Genomic DNA, 20,610 nt, shown 5'->3' on the forward strand with positions numbered 1-20,610 from the left:
ATTAACAAGGAACTCAAATCAGATACCTTCAGATGGGAAAAGAGCTAAACAAATTCAGGCACGTGAACACAATGAAATATGACTGTGCCCTTAGAACTGATGAAGATGATGAATACAAAAAAAGCATAGAAAAGCATGTGAACTGCTGCAAATTAAAGTAAGCAGAACCATGAAAACAATGTACACGATAAAACCAATGATGTCAATGAATAGAAAAACAAGAAGTAAACAACTGAAACTGAATGCTGTCAAATTATAATGAACAAATTTGGTCTCCAAGAAGGCATATCAGAACACACATCCACCCACTTGTTAAAAGATGTTCTGTGTGCAGAATGCTGCACATGTTACCCTTCTTTGATATGTTTTATTTTGCAGAATTTTCCTCTTCTCATTCTCTTTTATTGCGCATTTACAGATTACTTTTCTGGAGTCAGAGAAATGTATGTGATTTAAAATAAATAAATAAATGAATTAAAATGTTTTGAAAAGGTGCAGAAGAAAACAAAGCAGACCAATTCCGTTACTGCCTCATTAAACTATATACATACTTATATATATAGACAATAAAATTTATTTATAGAGGGTGTGGACTTAGAATAAATGTTATAGGCTATAAAACAAAAGAAGCAGACCAGATGATTCTTAAGGTCTCTTCCTGCTTTAAACCCCTGAAATCCTAACATGGTCCCTCCTAGTTCTTCATTTTGCAGGAAAGCTTAGGACCAGAGAAGAAAAATTCCTTGTCTAAGTTCACACGGGCCACAGAACTAATACTTGAACCTATGTCATGATTCCAAATCTCACACCCTTTCATAGGGGTCTTAAGCTTTTTTGTACCCAAGAAAAATTCATTTCATGTGTACTTGATCATTATTCTCCTAGTCTTGACCCATGTGACTTTAGGGAAATAAACCTACATTAGCGAATGATATACATTGTGAAATAATAGTTACAAAACAGGAAAAAAAGCATTTACACATCCTTTAGATGTTCAAGCAGAGAAGTATTTATTGCTGCAGTAAATCAGTAAATAATCAAGGATATTAGGTGAGAGATAACCAAAGGACAATGTGTGGAGTCCAAACAACTAAGGTTCTAGTAAACAGGAAACATGTTGCTCTTAGTCCTTAACAGTCTCCATACTTAAGGAAGGTCACAGCACCCCGGCTTTTTCTGCAAGAGAGACACTTGCTCAGGTAGTTAATATTTTAAAATATTCAACATCTAACAAACACTATAGTGATTCTGAAGGTAGGACGCAAAGTGGTAATGGGAAATTGTCTAAATTAACGTATATGGTCTTAATATATAATAATAATAATAATAATGATAATGATGGCCAAAATTCATGTAATGCTTACTATGTGCCAAGCATTGTGTTAAGCACTTTACAATTATCTCATTTAATCCTCACAGCCACCCTGGGATGTTGATATTATTATTATAAAATGCGGATGAGAAAAGTTGGGCAAAAAGAGTTTAAGTGACTTGCCTAGGATCACATAGCTAGTAAGTACCTGAGATCAAACTTGAACCCAAGTTTTTCTGATTTAGAACCTAGAGCTCAGAGGTGGGGAACCTGTGGGCCTTCAGTCCACATGTGGTTTTCTAGGTCCTTAAGTGCAGCCTTTTGACTGAATTTAAATTTTACAGAATTATAAAGGTACGAAAACTGTTCTAAAACAATTCAGTCAAAAGGCTGCACTTAAGGACCTAGAAGGCCACATGTGCACTTAAGGACCACAGGTTCCCCTCCCCTACTCTATCCACTGTGCCACAGAGCTGCCTGTAGTGCATATGAATATATGTCATACTTAGTGTTATCAAATTTGTACAAGGGAACATAAACTAGAGCATTCTCTTGATCATATGACAAAAATATCAACCAAATTTTGCTTTAGCAAACTGGATTAAATAAGGCCGCTAAAAAAAGAAACAAATGTGTCAGGGAGAATACTTGGGTAACAAAACACCATGGTTGCCCAAATGTGGGCTATACTTTTTCTCAAGGAAAAACTGTGCTCATACAAAACCCAAGTGAAACTGTAAACTGATGCAATGTTTCAGTGAATCTTTATTTTACTTTCAAAATTCTTTCATTCTAGGAGTGTGGTCTCCATTCCTTTCCCAACTGTACTACTGACTTTCAAGATTTTCTCTTTCATGCCATAGAAATCTCTTCATCCTACAAGCTCACTCCACCCTTGGATTTCACAGATGGATGTACTCTCCAATGCGATAGCATCTCCCTCAGACTAGCTGGCTTCTCCCAGAAATTCCATTTAAAGAGGTACCCATGCCAGCCACAACCTCATTCCTCTCCAACCTGCATTCCTCACTTTGTCAGACTTTCTCTCCAATGTACCCCCTGGGTATCTTGGTCTCTACCACTTACCCCACACTTTTTAGCTTCCTGTTGTATTCTACCCACATCATTATACTATAAGTTCTTTGAGACTAGGGATTGTCTTTCTTCTTGCGTTGCACTGTGCTTAGCACGGGGCTTGGCACATAGGAAGTGCTTAATAAATACTTATTGAGTTGACCATGTCTATATTGAAAGCAATAAGCTAATTATGGGGTAAAATATTCACATTGTAGGAAATGTTGGAATCACTTGTTATTAAACAAGGGTATAGTGACTTTATCTGATTGGTGTGAACTTTTAAAATGGAGCAATAGGAAAGCCTGGATCAAGAAGAATCAAGATTCATCAGCTCAGGCCAGTGGAGAAATGACAGAAGTCTTGAAAAAGAGGGAAGAATCCTTATTCCTTCTGGTGGTAAGGAATCATCTACCCTTAAATAAAAACTTTATTAGGGTACAATCATGCAGTCTATCTGGAACAGAAAATTATTTTACAAATCTGAAATATCTTAATTCAAAATTCTTCAATGCTATTGTATTAGTACAAATATAGGCTGCTCCCCTAAAATTAATTCAATTTGAAAGCAAAACACAAAATTTACATCAATAGAGAATGACATTTATTGTAAAAGTTATTAGCTGAAGGGAAGAGAGCCATCTGAAAGCCAATCCCTCTATCTATACTCCTCATATCATTCTCTTCATCTTTCTCAGCAGATTGTCCCCAATATCATACCAACTTTCTCCTAATTTTTCAATTTTTCTTTCTCTAATGATTCTTTCCCTGATGGATACACACACTTGCAAGTCTTCATACCTTTAACACGTCTCCTATGTCTTATCATTCCTATTATGTTACATCTTCTATCTTTCCTCAATTTGTCAACCAAAATACTTTGCAAAAAAGCTACACTTATTATCCACTTTCTCTCTTCTCATGACTCCTCTTTTCCAGGAAAGCCCACTTCGTTCTGACTTCCAGCCTCATCATTCAACTGAAACACTTCTCTCTGGAGTCACAGATGAAATCTTAATTACTCGGTTCAATGCTCTCTTCTTAATCATCCTCTTTTACTTCTCTGTAATATTCGATACAACTAACCATCCTTTTGTCTGTACTTTTTCCTCTATGAATTCTCTCTACATAACTCTTAATATCTTTATGGCCATTCCTTCTCAATCTTCTTTACTTTATCATCCTGTCATGTTCAATGATGTAGTTTTAACACAAAATTTTATCCCGGGATTGCTTTTCTTTTCTCTGTATGCTTATTTTCACTTGGTCACCTCATCATCTCCTATGGTTTCTATGTAGAAGACAATGAGAAAATGAGCTTACTCATTCTCCTGACCTTGAGTTTGCCATCATGAACTAAATATTGGAATTCAGCTTTTGGAATGTGTCTCAAGTATCTGCAGTTGGAGGTGGGGGTTAGATATAAGGAAAGGAGAGGAGGGACCTGGATAAGAAGCACCAGGTGGTGGCACTGGTTTGAGAACTAAAGAGCTTAAGTTATTAATGAAATTTTATGAGTACATAGAACACCATTTCTGGTCAGACTTCCCTGCATTAACTTGCATAGAGTTCTGATCTAGTCACAGGGAAGGTGTGCTTTTTGACACAGTCCCAATCTATGTTCTATTGCTCTGTTTGGATGCAGTCAAGCTTTCTGATTACTGAAGAAACTCATGCCCAATATCACAAATAGGGAGGCAATGGATTAGAATCCCTACCTTGAAGGCAGGAGATGCTCCATTCTTTGACCCACAGGGACATTTTCTGACACCAGAGGATCATGCACTATCTGGGGTACAAGTTCTAAGGAAAAGGGGTGTCATTCACAACCACGCATATTATCAGTACTTACACAAAAGCATTGCAGAAGACACATTTGTTGCTATAACTTTTGCCATCAGAAGCACAGTGGACAATATACTCGAGCGTACAAAATTCCTGTTCTTCTTTCGGGCATTGAATCTATCCCCGCAAACCCCCCAAATAAAAGAATTAGTATTTCAAATGATAGAATCTCAGCTACTTCGCTTTGGGAGGTAACACAGAAGAAATACAGACCAGCTTCCCAGTAAATGAAGGTATCCTCTCTCTGAAAAGCTCCCAAAGGTGGTTATTCCCTTTCTTATCAGTCATAAGTAGTCAACCAATCCTCAAGGCCTCCAATTCCATTACTAGACAGCTATAGGGATTTCTTAGAGAGGTGGAGCCAAGATGGCAGTATAAAGGCAAGGACTCACCTGAGCTCTCCCAAATTCCCCTCCAAACACCTTTAAAATAATGCCTCAGAAGAAATCATGGAGCAGCAGAACCAACAAAAGGTCAGGGTGAAGAAATTTCCCATCCCAAGACAACTTAGGAGGTCAGCAGGAAAGGTCTGTCTCACTGGGGTGAGAGTGAAGCTCACTGCAGTACAGGCTGTGCCCTGACAAGCTACCAGCAGAACCAGGAGGGAGGCTAGAGGCAGCCTCCCAAGCTCTCAGCCCATAGATGGGTGAGGGGGTCAGACACCTGGTCAAAAGGAGATTACAGGGAACCTTTTGCTGAGTACAGACCTCTGTTGCATTGCTTATGGGCAGTTCTGGGTCACAATCCTAGGGCAAGAAAGAACACTATTATACTAATATTTGTGGGCACAGGGGAGCCCTGTCACACACAAATGTATCTTGGTCCTATTTCCAGGGCAGATAAGATTGCTTGTGGTCACTCATAGACCAGAGTGCAGGCCAGGAGAGCAGTGACCATACCTCTCTGGAGATCATACCACTTTGGAAGAACCATAAATGAACAATCATCCAGAATTAGCTCTCCAAACAAAAACATACAAAACCTGAAACTTGGGAGAGTGCCCCCTCCACTCCTGAAGCAGACCTGTCAACCTGAATTCAAGAGAAAACAGCCAATATAGCAAAAATTGAGTTCTTTAATTGTGGCAAGTGAGTTGCACCTTGTGGTGCCACACAGCAAATGCTGGGGTACCTGAGGAGAGATATAGGAACAGGGTTTATGTAGGGTACTAAGGCAGAGAGAATGACTAAGCTGCAGGTGAGAGGTGTTAGGGGTATCTCATAGTTGGAGCAGGTAAGTTGTTTTGCATAACAAGCAAAAGTCTACAGAAATAATTTAGGAATCTGTGGAGGGAAGCCTTGGGGAGACCTACAAAATAATCAGAGATTAGAGGTAATTATGTCTGTCAGCCTTAGGCAGTTCACAAGTCTAGGAATGGGAGCAGGTTCAGCTTCAGTCAGCTGAATTTGTCAGAACTCAATTTCAACATAATCGTAAAGGTCAATAAACGGGCTGGAAAAATGAGGACACAACAAATAAAAGAACCTGACCATAGAAAGTTACTACTGATGTGACAGAGAAGAACAAGGCACAATTTCAGAAGAAGACAACAACGTCAAAACAGGTTGCTTGCAAAGCCTGAAAGGAAAAATATAAACTGACTTCAAGCCCAATGAAAAAGAATACCTAGAAGAGCTCAAGAAGCATTTTAAACATCAAGTAAGAGAGGGAGACTAAAAAACTGGAAAAGAAATGAGTCGTGAAAAAAAAATGTGAAAAAAGAGTCACAAAACAGCTTGGCAAAGGAGGCATGAAAATGCTGAAGAGGAAAAAAAAATCTTAAAAGAAGAATTGGCCTAGTGGGGAAAAAGAAATTTTTAAAAAAGTTCACTAAAAAAAATGTCCTTAAAAATTAGAATTGGACAAGTCAAAGCTAATGACTCCATGAGACTTAAAGCAACACTAAAAGCAAAATCACAAGAATGAAAAAATATATATAAGAAAATGTGAAAGATCTCATTGAAAAATAACTGACCTGGAAACTTAAACAAAAAAGTGTCTAGATGTCATCTTTCAAGAAGTTATTAAGGAAAACTATCCTGATATCCTAGAACCAGAGGGTAAAATAAAAATTGAAAGAATTCAATCACCTCCTCAGAAAGATCCCAAAGTAAAAACTCCCAGAAATATTATAATCAACTTCCTGGGCTCTTGGGTCAAGGAGAAAATATTGCAAGCAGCCAGAAAGAAATAATTGAAATAACATGGAGTCAAAGTCAGGATAACACAAGATTTAGCAGCTACTACGTGAAAGGATCAAAGCTATCTATAGTCATATAAAATACACTGAATAACTATTGATTAGAGAAATACAAATTAAAACAACTCTGAGGTACCATCTCACACCTATCAGATTGTCTACTATGACAGAAACGGAAAATGATAAATGTTGGAGGAAATGTGGAAAACTTGGGACCCTAATGCATTCTTGGTGGAGTTGTGAGTTGATCCTGCCATTCTGGATAGCAATTTGGAGATATGCTCAAAGAGTTATCAAACTATTCTTACCCTTTGACCCTTTGACTGCTGAACCACTACTAACTAGGTCTATATCCCAAAGCCATAAATCTAAAAAAAACATATATATGTACACAAGTATTTGTAGCAGCTCTTTTAGTTTTTACAAAGAATTGGAAATTGATATCTTTTTAGGTCCCGACCATGTTACCCAAACTGCTATAATATTCTACAATGTTGCATTGTTTTTTAGAGAAATATTTAAATAAAAAATAGACTAGCTCATGCTACTATTTTGACTGTATCTCTTTCTTGCCTGACTTCTAGAGAAATAAGTTTCTGTGTAAGTAACTTTCAGATAGAGAGGTCTTTATTATTTTATAATGCAATCATACGTATGTTTTGCTTTTTAAAAAAGTAAATACTTACACATTCTTCATCATGCAGCTTTCTGATACTCAATCCATTTTTCCTAGAAGAGTGGATGTTCAGGATTAATTATCATTATTGAGGGGAAATCATGAATTTGAGTCCCTTCCTCTCTTGTCTCACATGTCTGGGGACTGAGTATACCAAATATATTAGGTTATCCTGAGCCAGTTAAACATTAGAGCTGGAGAGAACCTCAGAAAGCAACCCAACCCAGCCTTAGCTGAGACTAACTTGCCAAATACCATATATTAAGTTAGTGGCAAAATCTGCACTTGAGCATTTTATCTCCTGAATGCCAGAACAGTTGTATTTCCACTATACCCTGCAGATTCTAGCTCTAAGGAAGCAGATTTTAGACCAAAATAAGTATGTTTCTTAACATTTAGAGTTTCTTAACAATAGAATGGGCTGCCACTCATTCCTATAATGAGCTTCTTGTTCTTGGACTTGTCATTCATACAACAGTGTGATTTACTGTATCATAAGGGGATTAGATTAAGTGACCCCTGGAGCCTCTTCCAGCTCGGGAATTTTGATGTCCTGAGTTCTTTGACTGTTCAAGGTGGAAGAAGACAGCTCTAAATTCAGTACTTACAAATTAAAGTCACAGAGTAAGCATTCATTGTCATAAGTTTCTTGATTAGTACCACAGATTGGATCTACGTTCCTTGAGCATGCTAAACCTTCTTTTCCCTTCCTTTGGAAGTACCTACTGCAGTTAACCTGGAGGCAAAAAAAGATAAAGACCTCTCTCTGTTTCAATGAGAACATTAATCCTCCCACTTTAGTTCCTACAATCACCATGAGGTGGAATGTACCCCTTCACCTACTATTTTGTCTTGTGACTTTTGGTGGGAGGAGACAATTACTCCCTTTCTCTTATCCAGTTTCCTCCTCTCTAAGATGAACCATAAATGCTATTGCTATAAACTATCTTAGAGCACAAAAAATTAAAGCCATAACTAGAAATTCTAGTATCTGGTATAAAATTAGTGTGGGGGCTGTCAACCTGAAAAGTTTGGTTAAAAGAGGCAAACAGGCTAGGTGATAGATAAATTCATGTTGATTATACCCTTTAAGCTAGCAGTTACATGCATACATGGAGCCAGATAAAATCTGACCACCTGATAAAAGAATTCCCAGCCTTTTTATATGTTTTAGGAAAACCCCAACTCAGGATGTCTATGTCCCTCAGATTTATGGTCACCATATGTGTTTAACTGTACCAGGAGAAAGGAAATTTCTTAGTTGAATAAGTTATAAACACAATAAGACAAGACAATTGAAAAAGTGTCAATTGAAATTATGATCCCAGGATATCTTTGCTTCACCTGTAGAGCATAGGTCCATAGGGTACCAAGATAAGAAAAGTCAAACTATTCAAGAGAGCATCTTGTCATAGGCATCCTATCCTTCAGTGGTTATAAACAGGAAGAATGCTTCTGGATAGTCTTATCTGATCTTAAAGTTGCTGACACAGGAAAGGGCATATTTAGAGCAAAGCAAAGCATGTCTGATTAGTCCCTTTATTGGGGTTAAAATTATCTTAAATGATTATCAGGGTTAAGGGTGGGGAGCATCAAAGGTATGATCCATTCTGAGGGTAATTGAGGTGGGCTAAAGAAAGAGGAATTAGAAGCTGAGGAGCTTATGAAAATAAGAAAACAAATTAATTTAGATGAACAGAGTTTGGAGTAGAGAAAAAACTGTGACCCAGACATTGAACTTGTTCAGGAGGGAAAGGGACCTAAAAAACACTCGAAAGGGAATAAATTTTCAGTGAGGCTGAGTGATTGCTGAGTGATGTGGCAAAAGGAGGGTCTGAACATGGCAGTGGGGAAGAAGATTTACTGATTCTTCCTCTTATTCCTACATCTCATTGGCTGACAGAGAAGTAGAAGCCAATTTTATAAAGGATGCCAAATAATGTGACAGTTTCAGGAGAACACAAGGTCTCAGGGAACATAAAAACATGGAAAGAGTGAGAGAGGAAGAGATTCAGAGTGACTGGTGGTCAACAGGTACAGATGAAAGAAAAAGAAGAGGGGAATAAGGACTGGAGAAGACTAGAGCTGAGTTTAATATGCGGAAAAGGAGTAACAGGTTTATAAGCATGTTCCTTCTTTGCTACTGAACTCTTGCTAGTCCTAGACTGATTTTTAGGCGTGTGAGTTCTTTGCCAGGTTAATTTCCAGGCTGTGAGAATCACCCCACCCCACCCCAAGGGCCTCCCACCCCTGTAGGAAACAGAGAACCACAGAAGGATGTGATAACAATGACATTAGCAGGTAACATGCCATTCTGCCCTGAATATGTTTTATTGAAGAGGAAAGGGGAGACAAAGCATGTCACTAGATCATTAGATGTTCTGGCTGCCCCATGATCTTTGTAGCTCTACAGGATTTGTTAGGAATGGGAAGGAAACTTTAGCCCCAAAAATTATTAACGAAGAAACCAAAACCCTGAGAGGAAAGAGAACTTTGCCAAAGTGAGACGGCAAATCAATGGTAAAGTCATGACTAGATCCTTTTCATGTGACACCAGCGTAAGCCACTTCCAAGTATATAACGTTGCCCACAAAGCCCATAGTTACCTGCCCAAAAACATTTCTATTTTCATAATAGCCAGAAGAACAAAAAAATGGACTCACCTCTGTCCCTTTTACTTGCTTTACTTTTACTTGAGAATCTGAAAAAGAGAAAAAGTTTTCAACAAATGAGCTGCCCTACTATGAAATAACTAATACTTCCTTTCCTTTTCTAACCTCTACTGGGCAAGTCTTAGCAATAGTAAAAAATGGTGCTTATGCTGGAATGTATTGGACTTGATGGTCACTCCAGCACTCCTTCTGGACAAGTTCAGAAGCTATTGCACCTAAAGGACTATGGGACTTTTGCATCTGACTTATGGCTGAAATGTTTCATGTGTTACCTCACATTAGAAATGATCACATTAGGTGAGGAAAATTCTGTCTGGCATTCAAAGTTCTTCATAACCTAGCTCCCTCCTACCCTTCCAGTCTTTTTATACCTTATCCCCTTACCACTTACTCTTCGATCTAGGGACACGAATCTCCTGTCTGTTCCATGAACAAGATGCTCCATCTCTTGGCTCTGGCCACTTTCTGGGGATGCCCTCCAGGTATGATGTGTTCTCCCTCGTCATGTCTGCCTACTCTTTTCTCTGGCTTCTTTTAAGTTCCAATCAAAATCCCCCCTTTTTTTTACTAGAAACCTTCCCCGCCCCTCTTAATTCTAGTGTCTTCCTTCTGTTAACTATTTTCTATTTATCCTGTATATGGTTTGATTTGTATATATTTGTTTCCATGTTTCCCCTGCCCCTCATTAGATTGTAAATTCCATGAGGACAAGGACTTTTTTGTCTTTTTTTGCATCCCCAACACTTACCACCATGCCTGGCCAGTAGTAGGTATTTTAAAATGTCTATTGATCGATAATTGATTTTATGAGACAACAATATAACATCATATGTAGAAAAGTTAACATGGTTTTTTTAGCATTTTATTTTCCCCATAGACATGTAGAAACAATTTTTAACATGTTTTTAAAGCTTCGAGTTCCAAATTCTCTTCCTTCTTCCCTCCACTGCCCCACCCCTCACTGAGAAGGCAAGCAATTCAATAAAGGTTATACATGTGTAGTCATCCAAAACATAGCCATAATAGTTGTGTTGTGAAAGAAAACATAGGAAAAAAACTCAGGAAAAATAAAGAAAGTAAAAATAAATATGCTTCAATCTGTATTCTGGCAACATCCATTCTTTCTCTGGGGATGAATAGCATTTTTCACCATAAATCCTTCAGTTATCTTGGATCATTGTATTGCTGAGAATAGCTAAGTTATTCACAGATGATCATCTTACAATATTCCTATTGTTTTCTACACAGTACATTTCATTTTCCATCAGCCCATGCAAGTCTTTTCAGGTTTTTTCTGAGAGTATCCTGATAATCATTTCTTATAGTACAATAATATTCCATCATAATCACACATCACAACTTTTTCAGCCATTTTCAGCCATTGCCCAATTGATGGCATCCCCTCAATTTCTAATTCTTTGCCCCCAGAAAAGAGTTGCTATAAATATTTTTATAATATAGGTCCTTTTATTTTTTGTATGTTTTATCTCTTTTAGGATACAGACCTAGCAGTGGTATTGCTAGGTCAAAGGGTAGGCATGGTTTTATCACCATTTGGCCATAGTTCCACATCACTCTACAGAATGGTTAAATCAGTTCATAACTCCACCAACAGTGAATCATTGTCTCACTTTTCTCACATTCCTTCCAACATTTGTCATTTATCTTTTCTGTCCTATTAGCCAATTGCTTTAATTTGTATTTTTCCAATCAATAGTTATTTAGAGTATTTTTTCATATTGTTGAGGTCAGAATTGGGAGAGCGGGTTCAGATGTGAAAGAATTCACTTAGACCTTCTCTTTTAGCCAATGGGAGCTTTGTATTTTACATGGAAAAGTGTCATGGGCCTTTTTAGCAAGTAAGCTAAATAAGACTCTGATATTTGGAGGAGTTATGCCTGTATAGATGTTTCAGGATTATGATGTAGTTTTAGAGGTTTTTATAGACAGGATGACAGGCTAGAAGACACAAGATAAGGGAGACAGGGGAAATTTTGTGATGCAGGATGCGGGGAGACAAGGAATTTTATGGTCCAGGATAAGGGGGAAGTTTATGGTATTTCGAGATAAGGGGAAGAGACTTTAGGATGACTTCAGGTTAGAGAATAAACTGGGGGCTTCACAAAGTCAACCCAATTGAATACAAATAAAACTGCCCCCAGCCCCAATATTCCAACTTCCTTATAGGCCCCACTGAACAGCAGGCCCACTGCTCCTACCTAGCCACTCCCTCCACCCCCTCATACACACTCTCTCCTAACTTCTACATATATGCCTCAGTGCTCACTAGAACAACAGGTGTGTCCATGAACTCATACTTCTCACAGAACAGCAGGCATGTCCATGTGATGAGATCCTGGCCACTGCCTCAAGCTAGCCACTGCCCCCAGACCCATTCCTCATATTTCTCAAAGAAACAGCAGGTTGTGTCCATGCACTGGACCACAACTGCATCCATCTAGCCTTAGACAGGACCACAATACTCAACCAATCAGAAAGCCACACCACCAAACAGGATGTGGACCCCAAAACAATAGAAATAACTCTCTCTACGTAGGCACCTGTGCAGTAATAGTAAATAACTGACCTAGAGTAAACTTATGGCATAGAGAGGCTTATTATAATATCATTATCTTACATAGGTACCCCCCCAAATGGGTTTTCCTGTATGCATTCTGGGTAATCATATGCACAATTCCACTGTGGCTGGGACCCCTCCTGTATTACCTAATCCCTTGACAAATGCCTCCTGCCTTTTTAATATTCGTAATTTCTGTTATGTAGTTGCATCTTTACCCTATTAAAGTCCACCTTGCTTTCTCTGAAGTTGTTAGTTCCTCTTGGACCTTAGGCTGCTTCATGAGAGGTGTCAATCTCAATAAATGCCTATACTTGGATTAGAGGTAGTCTGACTGAATTCTTTGCAAAGATTCCACCATAACACATCATGAAACAACAAGTTTTGGCATCCCTGGGTGGGCAGAGTCTCTGACTCTGACCTCCCCCTCCACATGGAGCAGAGTCTCTGAATTGGACTCCCTGTAATCCAAAGTTAAGCCTATCTTTTTTCTTTCTCTTAGTTGGGAAGTCCTTCAAGCACCTAGGAAGGCTTGACTGGATTGCTTGGCCCCTGATGTGCAAGGCCCCTGCAGGAATTTCCTTAGGATTACTGGCATTCAATCCCAACTCCCATCCCATGGCACTACTAGGCCGTAATAGTGCCTGGTCTCTGTATAATATGGAAGACCAAGAAAAGTTCATTATCTGTGCTTTCTGTTTGTATCTGTCTGCTCTTTGTCTGTGTGAAAATCTCTGAAAGAAAAGTCAGTGCAAAACAAATTAGACTAATATTAGAAATAGGGGACTTGCCACAGAGAAAGAATGTGGTTTTCATCAGTTCCAAGGAAGAATATCATAGGGTAGACAGGCAGATCGGCCCATTCTTTGGGGTCTATAGATTTTTACCTTGTAAGATTTAAAGCCAGCCAGAAAAGAAAAAAGCTGTGCTTGATGATCTCTTCAAGAAAGGTTTCTGGCACTTGACTAGTGTAAAAATTAATTCAATGCGAAGTCATTCGTGGTAGTTATATGAGATTCCATGCCGTTTTGGGGAGGGAGGGGGGAGGGAGGGGAGAAAATCTGGAACTCAAAATTATGTAGAACCGTCTGTTGTAAACTAAAAATAAATTTAAAAAAAAAGAAAAAGAAAGATTGCTGGCAAAAAAACAACTCTCTCTCTCTCTCTCTCTCTCTCTCTCTCTCTCTCTCTCTCTCTCTCTCTCTCTCTCTCTCTCTCTCTCTTCCTCCACTTCCTTGGACTCTGGCTAAGTTCTGGAGGTGGGGGACAGATGGAAAAATTGGGAAGGGGGAAACTTCTCCCCTGAGAACAAAAAGAGAAAAAGGGTCATTTCACTGATCAAAGAGAGGCAGTTTTCAAAGCTGCACTTTGGAATAGGACTAGCACTTAACCCTTTCCTGGGTCACAGAAAGAGAACTGTGTAACATTTGGAATATAGATCCAGGTAATTGAATCTGATTGGAACATCTATACTCTTTGGCACTAAGATAAACTGGGAAAATCCATAGATCTGAAAAAGAGATGCCTCAGAGGCAAAGCTTTTAACTCTCCAATATGGGAAAGAGGGGACTAGGTGCCAATGGATCTTTTCCAGAATCCCACTCACCTTTACTGGCAGGTTCAAAGCTCTCACTTCCAAAGAATCACTAAGATCCTCCTCCCCATGGCCCCAGCTCTCCCCAGGCTAGGGCTACAGTGCCTTCTCCCCATCATCCTGGCTCTGACCAAGCTGAAGATACAGTGAAAAGTTAGAACCATTAAGATCCTTCACCCTGTTGTCCTGGCTCCGACCATGTTAAGGCTTCAGTGAAAAGTTAGAGCAGCTAAAAGCATTTTAGCAGATTCTATTAACTCCTCTCATCCCAAATCAGATTAAGAAAAGAGAGTGCTGAACAATGATAGGAAATTTGAGTTACCCTCCCCAACTTGGCGAAAGGAATGAAGGGGGAGGCACAGCAGCTACAGCAGAGACCCCACTGACCATAGCTCTGGGTCCCTGGCACCTTGAAGTCCATTCCTCTAGACAGGTGGAGGAACCTCTCCTCTCAAACTCCCAAGTCCTTGATCCCATACCATGGGAATTTGGAGTTTCTGCTCCAAGTTTCCCGAAGCCAAGCAACCCCTATAAGGAAGCTCATAGATTCCTCAGGGACCCTCCTCCTTATCCACCAAGTGCCCCTCATCAATGGCCTGCCAGATCTTTAATTCAGGTGCCAGACTCTACAACCTCCAAGCACTCCCAGTCCTTAGTCCTTCTCACACAAGGAGCAGTGACCTTTCTCTTCTTCCTTCCCAAATCAACCAACCCCACAACCAGGCTCTGCAACTGTGGGGAGAGGAGAAAAGGAGAGGGGAAAATGAGAAGCCAGCCAGTCAGCCTCTGAATTTGGTAAGTGCAACCTTCTATCAATAATTTTTATCAGTGATGATTTGGAAATGCAATTAATGTCATCTGAGGCTTACTGTCTGTGTTATTATTATATTCCTAAATTGTAAAATTATCTTATGTCATAAACGTTGAGTGACCATTGTGAGCCAGAAATGGTGTAATCTGAATTTTTTGAAACTAAAAGACAGTGGGAAAAATTGTTTAAAACCAGTTATGTTATTTTATTAAGCTTTGCTAACCATGACTTACAGCTAAAACAATTTGACTCTCACTTATGAAAATTCTAAGATGGCTAAATAAATTATTTGGTATTATTGTTATAGTGTTAAAACCTAAAACTGATTCCACAGCAGCTCCAAGGGTAGACAGGGTAGACAGGGTAGACAGAGTAGACATTCCCTACTCCCCTCCCTTAGGAAGATGGCCAAGGTCGCCTTCAATGTAGGGCTATAGAGGGTGACTAGAGACCACATGTGCCAACTACCATATACTGGGATCCTAAAAATAAAATATGGGAAGCCCAAAAGACATCCTGGAAAGGAAAAAGAAAAATCAGTCAGTGCAAAACAAATTAAATTAATATTAGAAATAGGGGACTTGCCACAGAGAAAGAATGTGGTTTTCATCAGTTCCAAGGAAGAATATCATAGGGTAGACAGGCAGATCAGCCCCTTCTTTGGGGTCTACAGATTTTTCCTTATTTGCAAACTTACCTGATCTCTAGGAACCATCTGATGCACAAGGGCATCAGCACCAGAAAAAAAAATAAAAACTTTTTTGAATTATGAAGCTCCTCAAAAATGAACTTGACATACTGAGAAATTGCAAGCTTATGTATGTTAAGTGAAATCTCTTATGTATGTAAGTCATGGTAAACTTTTATTGTTTATTGTGACTCCATAAGAGTAAAAACAATTGTATCTAGCCCTAAACTGTGATTGGTAAGACTTGTCAATTGAAGTAAAAGCCCTTGGGACTGCATGGTTTTTATTTAGAATTTGAATTTAGATATAGTTGTCTGCATCAAATCAGTATTTGAGAGAAATGCCACAAACTACTAAGAGGGAATGTGATCCTGTTACGGTGGAGATTTGCTTCTAGGAAAAGCTGAGAGGACAATTTTAGCCTAAATCTAAGATGAGGCCATCCTTTTCCAGTTTCCCCATTGTGTTCCTTTGAAAAATAATGTTTCCCACCAATAGTGTCCTTCAAGTGCTCAAAGGATAAATTTCATACAGTCTCCAGGAAATAGGGGGAGAGCTACGGCACATAAGCTAGTGTCCTGGGAATGATGTTGACACACCCAGCAATCATGTAATCTACCCTGCCCCACAGAGTTCCCTATTTGAATTAAAGCATTATATTTCCAGTCCTGAGGAAGCAGGCCTAACTCTAGGCACAGGGTGGGAAATAGGTAGGCTAGGAACAGAAGTGGTTCAAGGTGGGGCCCAGAACACAGTATAGCAAGAAAGTACACAGGCAACTCCCCAGGTGAGGGGCTTCTTTGATCAATACTTTACCTTTTATACCAGTGGCTAGGAGAGGATCATTGGAGTTGAAACCAGTTTGGGGACCAAATTGTTGAGGTCAGAGTTGGGAAAGTATATTCAGATGTGAAAGAATTCACTTAGACCTTCTCTTTAAGCCAATAGAAGCTTTTTATTTTACATGGAAAAGTGTCATGGGCCTCCTTAGCAAGAAAGCTCAACAATACTCCAATGTTTGGTGGAGTTATGCTTATATGGAGTTTTCAGAATGATGATATAGCTTTAGATGTTTTTATGGGGGTTGACAATTAGGGACAGCATGGGAAAGATGGTTGACAGTATAAGAGACACGAAATAAGGAAGATGAGAAATTTTATGACTCAGAATGGGGAGAAACAAAGAAGTTTATGGTCCAGGATAAAAGGGAAGTTCTATGGTATTTTAAGATAAGGGGAAGAGACTTCAGGATGCCTTCATGTTAGAGATAAACTAGGGGATTCACAAAGCTAACCCTTAATACTATTTTAACTCTTAGGGCACTGTATATAACCACATCATTATGGCTATACATAACTTTAATTACTTCATATGAAAATGATGTTATCTTTTGATTATTTATCAATTGGGAAATGGCACTTATTGTCATAATCTTGACTCAATTATCTATATATTTGACAAATGAGGCCTTTATCAGAGAAAATTGCTTCAATTTTTTTCACATTTACTATTGCTAACTGTATTTCCTTCCATTCAGTGCCCCCATTTATTCTATTCTCTCTCTTCTTTCACCAAGTCCCTCCACAAAAGTGTTTTCTTGTGACTACCCCTAACAGGCCTTTAAGATACTTCAAGAGATAGTGTCCCATCCAACAAGACAATAAACGTTTTTAAGTGACCATTATGTCCAGGCACTCTGCAAAGCACAAAAATGAGAAGAAAGAAAAAGAAAAAAAAGGTTCCTGCTTTCTCACAGTCTAATGGGAGAGACAACACACAAAGAGCTGTACACACACAAGATATATAAAAGATATATTGGTAATAATTTCAAAGGAAAAACACTAAGATTAAGAAGGATGGGGAAAAGCATTTTGCAGAAGATAGAATTTTATTTGAGGGAAATGAAGGAAGTTAAAAGATTAAGAAACAAGAGATGAGGAGGGAAAGAGTTCCAAGTATGAGGAGTGTCCAGTGAAAATGCCTGGAGTAGGGAGATGGACTGTTCTGTTTGAGAAATGCCAAGGAGGACAATGTCACTGGATCTCAGAGTACATAAAATGAAGTAGGCAGTAATACAACAGGAAAGGAAGAAGCAAAGCAATGAAGGGACTTAAAAACTAAAGAAAGGATAAGATATTTTATCTTGAAGATAACAACGAACCACTGGAGTTCATTGATTATGAAAATGACCTAGTCAGACTTGCATTTTATGAAAATAACTTTGAATTAGATCACCCCCAAAGCTGAGATTCTCTGAATCTGTGTCTCTCATTATATCGATGCTGTAAGTTTATTTTCCATGTTGTAAACTTGCTCCAGATTTTATCATTGTGTAATCCCATTATTCCATTGATAATAAATCTTTGTCTTCCAATTCCTGCAAATAGAACCCAACTCACCAGCAATGCAGAGAGCCCAGTTACATGTGACCAAGGCCAAAAAAGCCAGAACTGCTGATTTCATTATGGAGATCTAAGCTGGAACAAGAGGTGATGGTGACAGTCTTTGAAGGCAAAGGCTCAGGTAGGCGAGCTTGCTTTGTCCCATAAATAAAGCCAGCCCAAGATCCCACCTCCCACAAGAGGAAATGTCCTTTGGGAGTCACAAGAGTCCTTATCCCAAGGTCCAAGAAAAACTTCCTTGTTGATATGATTTAAAGACATAGGACTTAAATATTTGAGTCAGTTATTTAAATTTTGCTCATACCCACCCCAATATCAGCATTATTACAAAGAACTCAGAAAATCCAGCAATAGTCATAATCTACCAGGCAGTTACAAACCTTAAAATCTAACAGGCACTTTACCATCCTTAAAGTGTTATCATCTTCTGATCTGTAACCTTTTCATGCTTTCCTTTGCATTCTGCCAAGAATGAATGAAATGAAGGTATGATAAAATGGTGACACTGAAGTATAGGAAAAATAATACAAATACAAATGTCAAAAGTCAACCAAATGCTTTTGGAGTAATAGCTCTGCTTATTCAAACCCAATCACTCAGGCTTTCTTTGAATAGTCAACAGTAGCCCCCAATCCAAGCTTCATTGTTTAAGTTTAAATGGCTTAGAATAAGTATAAATAGCAATTGCTTTCTGTTCCAGCCAGGAATTTTGAGTGTCTTCCCCACCCATGGGGACATTTTTGGGATGGTAAATTGGGCCATTTTTTGCTTCAATTCTTACCTAGCCCTTAGTCAAAACTAAGGCCTGGGAAAGACTTTAATTTAAAAAGACTAAGATCATCCACTGCATCCTGCCATCCTCAATCATCTAGACTTGGGTCTTGTGCCAAGCTCCAGAGTTCTATTTAAGAAAAATGAACAGAGGGGGCAGAGCCAAGATGGCCCTGTGAAAAGAAGGGACTACTGGAGTTCTCTCACAAATTCTGTCAGATATGGCTAAAAAAGTGAATCTGAGCAGGTTTGAGAGAATTAGAAACCACTAGTAGACTGAGAGGGGCAGGACTGCCCAGCACATGGAACAGCACCAGACCACACCAACTGGGAACAGCAGAGGAACCACAGTCTGGGAGAACACTGGGTGAGCAAAAACCGGGAACAAGAGTAGGCCCAGGGCAGAAGTACTGGCTATGGCAGTGATTGAGCGCCAAGCCTCTCAGCCCAAAACAAGAGTCTGTAGGAGCTTTGGGAGACACCAGCACACAGCCTGTCGGCTTGGGAGCAGCTACCCCAGAGGCTTCCAGCCCACGCACAGTCTAAAGGTTTGAAACTCACCTTCTTGAGCTTCCATGAGCCATAATGTCCAGGTAAACCATCTCTCCCTCCCTAAATCACTCACCCAGAGAATACCACCTGAGGAGAAACAGAAGAGCCAGAAGGGGGTCTTCAGTAGCCACATAGTAAAGGAAGTTGGGGAGAGGGCCCTTCTTGTGGTGGCAGAAGGAGACTAGTTCAGGAAGAGAGGTTTCCCCACAGGCCTCACCTCAGCAGAACGAGAGTAACTGAGCCCCAGAGGGGTGGAGCTAACAAACATTAACACCAGGACTCCAGATGTGTCTTTCACAGCCAGGGAAAGTGGCAGACACCAGACAACAGCTGAGACCAACCATGACGTAGAGAAGTCTTGGGGAAGAGGAGACTCCCAGCAGCCAGACCACCTCTCCCCCACATCTCATGAAAGAGGCCATAGCACAAAAAGCCAATGAGCAGTCCCATAGATCCCAACACAAGAAGCTTGGAACAGAGCCCACTGAGCCTCAGAAACAGAGATCCATTTTAGAAGCCAGGAGGAAAAAAAAAACACCATGAAAAAGCATTCTAAAAAGGCAAAGATCATTAAATCATACTATGGAGACAGGGAATATCAAAATACCAATTCAGAAGAGGACAGCATGGACACTATACCCACATCTGAAACCTCAAGAGGGAAAGTGAACTGGTCTCCAGACCAAAAAGCATTCCTGGAAGAATTCAAGGAGAATTTTTAAAACCAAATGAGAGAGGTAAAAGAAAAAATGGGAAAAATGGGGAAAAAATTCACTGAAGAAAAAAAATCTTTAAAAAATAAAATTGGTGGGGGGCGGAGCCAAGATGGCGGCTGGTAAGCACGGACTAGAGTGAGCTCCGTACCCGAGTCCCTCCAAAAAACCTATAAAAATGGCTCTGAACCAATTCTAGAACGGCAGAACCCACAGAAAAGCAGAGGGAAGCAGGGCTCCAGGCCAGGACAGCCTGGATGGTCTCTGGGTGAGGTCTATTCCACACGGAGCTGGGAGCTGGGAATAGAGTGGAGCAGAGCCCAGCCTGAGCGGCGTGTACGATCCAGACCAGAAGCCGGGCGGAGGGGGCCCCAGCACCCTGAATATGTGAGCTGCGGCAGTTACCAGACCCTTCGACCCACAAACACCAAAGACTGTGGAGAATGTTAGTGGGAAAAGCTGCGGGAGTGGAAGGAGTTCGCGGTTCGGCTTCCAGCCCCGGGGGCAGCGGAGGTGGGGCAGCTACAGCTGTTGTTACTTCCGGCTCCAGGCCCACCTGGTGGGAGGAATTAAGTGGCGGATCAGAGCAGGGGTGCACAGCCTGCCGAAGATCTGAGCCCAGTCTGGACTGGGGGTCCTTGGGGAAGGAGGAGTGCGGCTCTGACAGAGCTGGCACCTCCCCCCCAAACGTAGAACATAGAACTCGTTAGTCTACAAGCAGT

At 40.0% G+C, this 20,610-nt stretch overlaps 1 pseudogene; it reads right to left on the minus strand.

Annotated features, from left to right (window-relative positions):
• Positions 1-1,130: 1,130 nt before the first annotated feature.
• On the minus strand, positions 1,131-17,997 carry LOC118841471 (annotated as a pseudogene).
• Positions 17,998-20,610: the final 2,613 nt, after the last annotated feature.

This window comes from Trichosurus vulpecula, chromosome 3 (genome assembly GCF_011100635.1).
Source record: "Trichosurus vulpecula isolate mTriVul1 chromosome 3, mTriVul1.pri, whole genome shotgun sequence".
NCBI classification, from domain to species: domain Eukaryota; kingdom Metazoa; phylum Chordata; class Mammalia; order Diprotodontia; family Phalangeridae; genus Trichosurus; species Trichosurus vulpecula.